The sequence below is a fragment of the Eumetopias jubatus genome, unplaced genomic scaffold (assembly GCF_037043125.1).
Source record: "Eumetopias jubatus isolate StellerSeaLion01/CBP00866 unplaced genomic scaffold, mEumJub1_p1.0 scaffold_3, whole genome shotgun sequence".
NCBI lineage: Eukaryota > Metazoa > Chordata > Mammalia > Carnivora > Otariidae > Eumetopias > Eumetopias jubatus.
The window spans coordinates 85,471,511-85,481,948 of NW_028274809.1; the positions used below are offsets into that span (position 1 = coordinate 85,471,511).

A 10,438-nucleotide genomic window follows, 5' to 3' on the forward strand; every position below is an offset into this window, starting at 1 on the left:
GCATGAGTCTGGTTCAGAAAATAGGTTTTTTCTATGAAATAGCAGTGGAGCAGCATATCTCTTTAGTAATCATGACAACATAATGATGATAATCTTCACTGTTATTATCAATAATAAAAAACAGTAGTATTTACTGACTTCTTACTATGTGCCAAGCAGCATGGAAAACATCATTCTGCAAGGCAGCCTTAATATTACCCCATTTTACAGATGGAATGACCTATATTTAAAGAAGAAAACACGTTCCCCAGTCAACTAGTAAGTGGCAGAGCCCTGAATTTGAAACCAGACAGTGTGCCTAGAGCCCTGCTGACCCAGTGTGCCCTTTCGCCTGTGAATAAGGACTGTAAGATAATCAGTACATTTAATAGAATGTTTTGATCCTTATTCTTCTAGAGAAGTCTACAACTGGCGGTATTCTCATTGATCAGATGAGAAAACCCAGGTTGAGAGAGATTGTGACTCTTCACCACCAAACAAATCTTTAAGAAAAATATCTTTCCCAAAACTCCATTCTCTATTCATTTTTCTTTTTTTTTAAAGATTTTTATTTGAGAGAGGGAGAGAGCGAGCGAGAGAGAGCAAGTGGGGTGAGGGGCAGAGGGAGAAGCAGACTCCTCGCTGAGCAGGGAGCCCGATGCAGGGCTTGATCCTGGGACATCAGGATCATGACCTGAGCTGAAGGCAGACGCTCAACCAACTGAGCCACCCAGGCGCCCCTCTATTCTTTTTTCTTAATTCTTAATAAACAAGTACCATTTTGTGCTTCACAATAAAATTCACAGACATTTCCTCCTCTTTATCCAAATTCTTTTATCAGTTTTGATAGTCAGCTCTCTCTTCTTCGACAGTATTCTCTTGTTGTCACTGCCTGTCAACATAAATATGGTGCCTCCTATTCCATTGGTTTCCTGACGTGTTGACCCTCTCTCCTTTTTCCACAGCAGTATCTATTTGTATTGGTCATCTCAGGCTGCCAAAAAAAAAAAAAAAAAAAGGTACCTTGGAGTGGGTGGTTTAAACAACAGATATGTATTCTTCTCACAGTTCTGGTAGCTGGACACCTGAGAACAGGGTGCCATTATGGTTGGTTTTGAGTAGGGCTCTCTTCCTGGCTTGCAGAGAGCTGCCTTGTGGCTACATGTCTTCACATGTGGCGGTGGAAAGGAGGAGGGGAAGGAGAGAGACAGAGAGAGATCTCTTCTGCTTCTTAGAAGGCAGCAGTCCTATCGGATTAGGGCCCATTATGACTTTGTCTAAACCTTGTTACCTCCTAAAGATCCTATCTCCAGACATAGTCACATTAAGGGTTAGGGTTTCAACCTATGAATTTTGAGGGAACACCATCCGGCCCATAGCACCAATAAAATGATGTCATGCTCTAAGGGAGAGTTTCCAATTAGAAACACTGCCATAGGGGGATTCGTATATTTATTTGGAAAGAAGAAAGCAATCCTTTCTTTACTGTCAACACCTTTTCCCATCCTGCTTTCAACTTCCAAATAATGGCTTCTCAAAAAAAAAATCATGGAATAGAACGTGATTAGAGATCATTTTTAGAGTTTCCTTTGATGCTTTACTGATGCTATAGAAGACCTGGGATTCCCAGACTAGTGAGAACATTTACTCGCCAACAAGGTAAATCCTAGCAAAGGAGCTTGCTGAGTCTAGGTACATGTGAAACAGCTACTTCCTCCTACTTGAAAAAGATTACTTCAGATCCACAGTTTTCATTTTTATATACAATCAGTAAATTAACTAAGGTGAAAGGATAGAAGATTTTACAGTTTTGCTTCTGAGTTATTAATGAAATAAATGATGAGCAAGTTATTAAGATTGAATTGAAAAATTAGATCATTTTAGTAATAGAATCAGTAAACAATTTAGCTTAACGGTGATGTGGATAATTTACAACTTCAGGGGCTAAGAGACCAAAATAAGTCGGCATAAAATGTTACTACATGTACGCCAGAGGCTTTGTCACTACAGATATGATATGGGAGGAGCTTCAATGTTGAATGACTATTTGTGGATTGATTACAGTTTCTCATTCACTGACTAACTAGGAAATTTGATGTTATCCAAGATGGCCTTAGGGCTAACTCCTTAAGTCCGGGTGTCAACCTGACTGAGCAAAGGCATGGGAAGTTTACTTAGATTTACTCAGCTCCTCCACAGGGCACAGTTCTCTTTTAATCCTCTCAAGAAATTTGCAGTAACAGACACTATCCCATTTTATAGATTAGGAAACTGAGGTTCAGAGAAATTAAGTGATTTGAATAAATCCATAGTCACGTTAGGGGTTAGGGTTTCAATACAGGAAGTGCCTTTGTACTGATACAGCCTGGATTAACCTCTATTCAATATGTCCATTGCTTGAGTGGAGTTCCTTAAGGTGCTTCACAGAGATTTCTCTGCACCTGTCCTCCCAAAACCATCTTTTGCACAGGTTTCCTGTGGTTTTGAAATGATCCCATTTACGACAAGTTCCCTTGAGTTAAGGTACTGCCCCTTTTGAAGGGTGCAACACATTAAGCATGGAAGATGAGACATTGCGGGAATTTAAGATTAGTTTCTAATAAGACCAACAATGGAGAGCAGGGCATGGTTCAGGGCGGGATCCAAGGTGGGGCTTAGTTTCAACATAGAGTCTACAAGGAGACACGTGGTAGGTGTGGGGGACAGGAGGGGGGCGCGGGCAATCAGAAAGTAGTATAAACATCTTAAGGAATTAACCACCAGTGGGTGGTTAATACTTGAAACGGAGGTAGGAGAATAAAGATTCCCTGTTTGCAGTTTAGCCTACAGCTCTGCCTAACTATGTTGCATTGCTATAGTAAACCTTGTGTACACTAGAGGGTTTTATTGTTCTGAGAGAACTCTTATTTTGGGAGGAGTGGAGCTCCTGAGAAGTAAGCATGCATATGCTCGCAAGACTGGCTCTGGATTTGATGAACATTTGTTCTGTCAACATGCAAGGTAGCTTTTCGTCTCTCTCATACATTTGTAAGGACCTTAAATTTTCGGTGAGAGGAGTATATTTATTCTAAAGGGGTGTTATAAAATTGCACAAGACAAACTGCTCGTGCTAGTAGGCAGTTAAATTAGCAATGTATACAATCCAAAACACTCTGAAATCAAGAGAGAATGGGGGCTTGAGGCATAATTGTTTAAGTTAAATAATACTGGGGTGCCTGGGTGGCTCAGTCGGTTAAGTGTCTGCTTTTGGCTCAGGTCATGATCCCAGGGTCCTAGAATCGAGCCCTGCATCAGGCTCCCTGCTCAGTGGGGAGCCTGCTTCTCCGTCTCCCTCTGCCTGCCGCTTCCCCTGCTTGTGCACTCTCTCTCTCTCTCTGACAGATAAATAAATAAAGTCTTTTAAAAAAAGTTTAAAAATAAAAGTTAAATGATACCACATAAGCCATATTGTCAGAAGAGGTCATATAAACAAATGGTATAAGTAAGGTATGTAGGAAGTGTTAGATTTTCAGAAAAGTGGTGGTGGGAAAGGAAAAGAAAAAGGAATAGACTCATGAGCACAGGACCATCTTTTCCTAGGATAGCCATACATCCCAACCATTGAAGGGACAGCCTTCAGAATATGGTGGCCCTCAAGCAGGGGAGGAAGCTGTAGCTTGTCTTTTGGGTGGCCTTTAGGGGAAAGTGCTGTCGTCCCTAAGGGTGTCCTCTCTGGGGCCAGGCACAGCTAAGGAGGCCAGTCTGATAACCACAAATTTGCTTTCAGTCTCAGCATGCATTTCTCAGGCTAGTAAGTAGGGTTTGCTTGTTCATTTTGACTGCAGCTCGTGTCTCTAGATTCTGTTTTTCTATCTTCTCACAAAACAGATTCTTCATAGTTGCAGTGAGTACCCTTGCCCCGTGCCCTTCGCTGTCAATATTGCGTGTCGGCTTTGCAAGTTTGTACCACGGGAGATGAAATTTGGTTCAGGCACCAAACACTGAACATCTGAACAATGTGGCCTAAGCAGCCACAGTGGTGTTGGATGGTTGTTCCCCCAAAGCATTTGTGCTATGTGCGTGAGGATTATGATGGACTCGTCTGTGATTTGAATTTGTTCATATTTTGTTCCGCCAGGAGTTTCTTATTGAAACAGCCTCCATAGACATGTGCCATCTATTTTATGAGTATTAGCCCTTAGCCATCTCCAGGAAAGAAGAGCAGCCATCCTACAACCAACCAACCAAGCCTAAGTCTGTCTTTCTGTTTAATGTTGTGGTCTCCCAACATCTAGTTTTAATTATGATGGATTTCCTTGCTTGTGATTCTTTTATTTAGTGAAGATAGTGTGGCAAGAGATACAGGGGTGTGTGTATGTGTACACATGAGAATGCTAGATCAAGATTTTTACTTTTATAGTTTATAGTTTTATATAAATCTGCTTACCATATAAGTGATATATTGGTCACATGTGGGCTAGCATGATTTTTTAATTATCTTTGATATTTGCTTATGTGGCTAAATTCTAAAAATGTTAATTTTGTAATTAATTTCCAGCACATTGTTTGGAAACAGTGAATAGTTTTTGTTATAAATCACCCAAGAACTTAGATCCCTACGCTGCCTGGATATGTCTTCCCAGTTGGTTTTGGAAAAGTTATTTATCTTTGATTCCTATTTCCTTTCTCTCCAATTCTCAATATGGTTTGTATCCAAGAATCCACAAAAATGGCTGTGATAAAATCAAATGATATTTTTTTCTGCTGTTATCCATATTAGCCTGGAACCATATCTCCTGTCACTTTTTTTCACAGATTCTCCTCATTTCTTTCAAACTTCCTTTTGTCTACTGATATGTGGCCTTTGTTCCTGGCCTTTGGTTTGAGTTTCATCATTTTCATGTGTGAATGCATTTCCCCGCTCCTTCTGCCATGTCTGCCATATAAAATATGCCGCCCCCTAGCTTGCCTTTCAGACTCTAGCTATGCATCTCCTAGGGTCTCCAGTAGTGTTTCTCCGAATATCCTTTGTTGAATATTAATTCTTAAAATGCATCCTTGGGGGTGGAGGAGTCCTTGTTTCATTAAGTGTTAAGTGTGAGAAATTATAAACGTAATAATATTCCTATTATGTAATAGGTGCTCAATAAATATTTTTTTAATAAACAAAAGAATGAATGAGTGGACATATTTCTAGTATCCACTAGCATGTACTTTGGGAAGTTCTTTAGCGAAGAAATGTTTCGCTCTGTTTAATCCAGCATTTACCAAACATGTTTTCTCACAAAACCATCTCTAGTGTTGCACAAAACGCACCTTGTTAAAACTTCAGCCTAAGCCATACAATGCCATGGCCATACCACTCTCCCTCCCTCAAACCCAAGCTATGTGGAGAGGGGCTGAGCTTCATCAGCTCCCTCTTCTTGCCTGCCCCACACGCAGGCCACTTTCCTTATTTCAGTTGCTAACATGTACCTCCTTCTGCCTTGGCTCAAATCTGGAATCATCTTTGACCAGTTATGCTGTCTTTCTCTTTAATCATCTGCTAATTTGCATCATTTTTCATGTTCTGTCTTCCAAATCTGTTTTGAAAAGCGAGACCATTGATAATCTCTGTCTCGTGGACTCTTATCTATGGATATTTATGAGATTCTATAGGTTGAACTCATTATATTAAGTACTTTTTATTGAAATCTCTCAAAAAAATTTGTAAGCAGTATAGCATACATTTCAGTCATGCTATTCTCTTCAACAACACATCAATCAATATTAATATCCTAAGTTTACTTGACTTGCTTTATTTTATCACCTTCCTTTTGACTACCTCTATTAGTCAACTAAACATACTCTAGCCTCTCAACTTTAGCAGAAATAAGCTAAGGTACCTAGAGCATTTCCTGCACTTGCATTCAGTCTTAACATCATTTAAAGCGACTCTGAAATCTAGTCTTTCCAGATTGATCTGAATAAGGCCATTTCTATAGGTCCAGCTCTAGGTGTATGTGTTTGGATGTGGGGGTGGCAAGAAGCAAGCAAATTTAGGTCTAGAAAGTACATACACCAGCTGTGTCTTTGAACATTACCCAACATTGTACTGGGATTTTGTGGCAGTGCCTCTGGAACCATGTTGGTGGACAGACGTGGTGAGGAAGGAAGGACCTTTGTGAGGAGAGGAAGTGGAAGAGAGGCTCTACTTCCGTTTCTCAGATTGGCAATTGGTGGGGAAAAAAGTAGAGGGGAGGGCCCCATGGCTAATAACAGATTGCAAGTGATTACAGTAATCAGAATATTTCTAAAACTAAAAACAGCTTCTGATAGAGCTGAGAGACTCAGAGGGAAAGAGGTTCTGTGAGTTAGGTGGACAGTAGCATTGCTTTAAGAAAAATTGGGGGGTTATTAAAAGGCAAATCTGGCTTAAGCTCTACAAGGCAGCTCACTGGTTTTCTTCTAGCTCTTTTCTTTCTTTCACTCCTTATCTCAGGACTTTTTCTCTTCTCATTAACACCTCCACCAGAGTTGGAGCTCGGGAAGAGAAAGGAAGTGTTCAGACATGTGCCTATTTGCATACTCACTCTCTTGAGCTAATGCCAGGACGGCACATTCTGTCCAGTTCTATAGAAAAGCCAGTTTCACCCCATCAGTTAAGGTATTATTTTCTTTTTTAGCATAGAACCATTTATTGCCAAGCTTCTCTTAACTGTACATTACAAATAGCGTCTGATTAAGAATGTTCTGGATGGGTTAATTAGTGTGGTGGCTATTATTAAGCAAACTGCTTGTTAGTATTATGCCTATTTGATCTTGGTATTGATGTGAAGTAATTGACCATAGAGCTACATTTAGAAAAGCTGGAATAAAGTTTTTTGATTTCTATTATGGCAATAAATTGTTTATATTAAACATGTCTATGAAAATATGAGTTTCATGGCACAGAGAATCAGAATAGACTCTGTGTGGGATGGTAGATGAGGATTGTTTTGTTTTGTTTTGTTTTTTAGAAATATTAATACATTTGTCCAGCTTGCTTCACAACCAGCTCTGCTAGAACAAAGTAGTAAAAAATTATTTCACCTTACTACTGCAGAGTATATAAAGAGTAAAGTGATTTTAACTTAACCCCACCACCTGAAAGACATATTTCCTTTGTGATTTAGCTAACTGCCTGAATACTTATCTAGGTAACAATCACTATATATAAACAGACTATTAAAGAAAAATATGGGAAGATATTCTAAGCAAGGAAAGCATAGCATGTAACCACCTTCTTTCAAATACCGGATTATTATCTATATTATTTATTGGTATTTTGTCCAGTCCTATTATTAAGTTTCCCTCACTATAGCATTTCCATAGGGAATTTATTCTGTGAGCTAATAAATTATACCATCAGGGAGTTTTTCTTGAAATTCAGCTTAAATTTTCCCATTCTTAATTTCATCTCATTACTTCTAGTTATACCCCCTTGTACCCGGCTAAATAATTATTCTCTTTCCTTGGAGACTCCTATTATGTACCTCTCTACTTGTCACTTAACCAGGCTATTCATATTTAGTTCCTTTAATCTGTCCTCATAAATCAGTTCTTCCATTGCCTTAATCATTATTATTGCTCTTCTAAGAACTCTCTAATTTTCAGACTTATACAGTTACAGGTGCCCTGGATGAAACCAGCATTCACACGACCCTCTGTCCCCACAGACTTGGTGTCTTCCTTCTCTTTACAACACACTCCATAACAAAGTGGCATCAGTTTGCTAGTCAACTCAGCACAGGCTTCTCTGGTCAACCTCTAGACAATCTCAACAGTGTTTTCCATGTGTCCTACTTGCATTCAGGACTTTTTTTTTTCAATTTCATAACATTAGTAAGCTGAGTTTTTGTTTACTGTCTATGTTCTGCCTCTTTCCATGTCCCCACTGACCACCACCGATCAAGTCAGCCATCCACAACATGTGTTAACAGGAGATCCTGTTCATCCTTGACAACATTTAGAAGCAGGCCTAGCACCTTGCCCACAGCGAAATGCCCTGTCATTTACCAATTCCTATTGTTTACAACCCTTTAGCCAGTCTCCCATCCCTTTTAATTTGCAATTTTGCTCACATGCTAGCCAGTGTAAATGGATTTTAAGAGTAAGATGGGTCATGATACTGTTTTCCAAGATAAAGTTATGTTTCAGTGCCCGCTGATTTTTTTTTTAATTGTCAATCCTTCCTGCACTAAATTTGTAATTTTTGTTAAAATCCGCTTTAAGCTTGCCTAGCATCCTTTATCCAACATAAACAAATAGGTTTCTTCACTTGCTTTATTGTTGTTTTCCAGATACGTACAGATGTTCCTTCTCTTACTATTTGTCTCACTTGTTTAAAATTTAAGATATTGTTGGGATGCCTGGCTGGCTCAGTCAGTGGAGCATGCGACTTTTGATCTTGGGGTTGTGAGTTGAGCCCCACGTTAGGTGTAGAGATTACTTAAAAATAAAATCTTAAAAAAAAGGTTAAGATATTGTCATGTTTTGTTGGCTTTTTTTGTTTTGTTTTTTTTGGGTTTTGGTGTTCGTTTTTTTTTTTTTTACTTTTGTGGTGATCAATGGGAACTTTTTCAATGATTTTTTTTTTTTTTTTAGTTCCTTAGAATCTCCTCAGTGTTTTGAATTTGTTTCAGGAAGAAAGTTGGTTAGTTCGCATGATAATTTTAGACCAGTGAGATATGAAGCTATAATCTGCATATGCCCAAGTTTCTTTATTTTTAAAATCAAGAATTAATGTATTATTATATTAGGGTATACCAAAGTAGTTAGCACCATTTTTGTGTTTTATCTATCTCTATACAATCGTGTATTTATTACTTGGGAGGGTGCTTATATAGAAGGTGATTTCTCTCAAAGGGCTTTATGAGACAAGCACAGATGCCCCCCAGACAAGTTTATGATTCTGTAACGTACACAGCACACTTCAGCCAAGGACTTTGTTTCCAGCTCACAGCAGAACCCGCCGTATCCCTTAGTGTTGCCCATCAGTCCTTGCCTTCAGACCTAATGAACGTCCTCGGCCCCTCTCCCCTGTTCTGGTCCCTCAGCACCCTTCTTATACTTACCTTCACCTCTGCTCACCTCATGTGAAATAAATGGCCTCGTCTAATGCTTTGGTGACACACCATAGATTGCACACCTGCCACCTGAAACTTTTTTCCAGCTTCACTTGTCTCTCCTTCCTTCAGCTTTGTAAGAAAGCTTGGTCTGTTCTCTTTTATAAGGCCTACTTGCTTTCCCCCATTCCAAGAATCCTGCATGCTATGCTGTCCTCCTGCTTCTGACTTGTAAGACTTTTCTGTTTCTTCAGGAGCCAGTTCCCTTCCCTAGCAAGTGTCCCCAAGTAAACACCCAAGTGAATACCCCTATATACAGGTGCCCCATTAAGGAAAACAGACCTTGCTTCCCCATTCTCCTCTCAGTCTATCTTTCTCTGCCTCTCCCTCTGTGATGGGCGCACTGTAACCCTCAGGCTGATTTCAGCCTGCACTCTCCACAGGATCTACCCTTCGAGTAGCAAGTGATCCAAATGCTCATTTTATCTGGTGCTCTGGTACCTCTACAATGCTTAACAGCCCCTTTTTTATGCATTTTTAAGGTTTCTTGATTCCTTTCTTAGACATTCTTTTGAGGCTCTTAACTCACTTCAATAGGGTGATATTATTCTCTCAGATTCTCTTTTTACTTTTCCAGATGTTCCTTATTGCTCTCCTTCCATGATTCTTCTTCCTTACCTACATCTTAAATGCGTATAGTCTCCATTTCTTCACTTACTCAACCATCCAGGGAAGGGGTGAAGTCTCAAGATGGGCCTCAGGGACTCTGAGAAAGCACTTGTTGTCTGGCCTCAGTCTACCTCTCTAGACCTCCCATTTTGGGACCTGGCCCCAGCCTCTTTGAATTGCTTGCTATTCCCTGAAGAGTTATGTTCTTTCCCAACCTTTTCCTTGGATCACAACATTCTCTCAGTCTAGAACTTCCCCTTCTCTGCCTTTAAAGTCCCTCAACTAAAACCATCTTTAAGCCTTTACTGATCCCCAAGTCACAATTAATCTCTAGTTCTGTTTTAAAAGTTGGAATGTTCATTCTTTTTGCTTTCCACCACAGGTTAGTTGGGTGTTCATGTCTGTTCTAAGCACTACTGGTTTGCTCCCCAGTAGATGGTGAGCTTCTTGATTTCATTTTATTTAGATGCTTCTAGCAATAAGTAACAGATACCAAACTCTGTATGGCAAAGCGTTATGGGAAGACAGGGAAGAAATGACATTGAAAAAATATCTTTCAAGAAATATTCTCGAGGTCAATTTAATAAAAATGTGTGTACAGGTGCCCAGGCATACAGAACAGTCATGTGAGCAGAAATGGCCAGTGTTAATCAAGGAAGTTTCAAGCATTTTTGTTGGGTAATGATTAAGTGTGGCTTGGAAATATACATTGGGCCATACAGTGA

At 39.7% G+C, this 10,438-nt stretch overlaps 1 protein-coding gene across 12 annotated transcripts in view; it reads left to right on the plus strand.

The window, feature by feature from the left end:
• Nucleotides 1-10,438, plus strand: part of QTMAN (queuosine-tRNA mannosyltransferase) — a 449,054-nt gene that overhangs the window by 310,182 nt on the left and 128,434 nt on the right. The gene's annotated exons all lie outside the window — the stretch shown is intronic.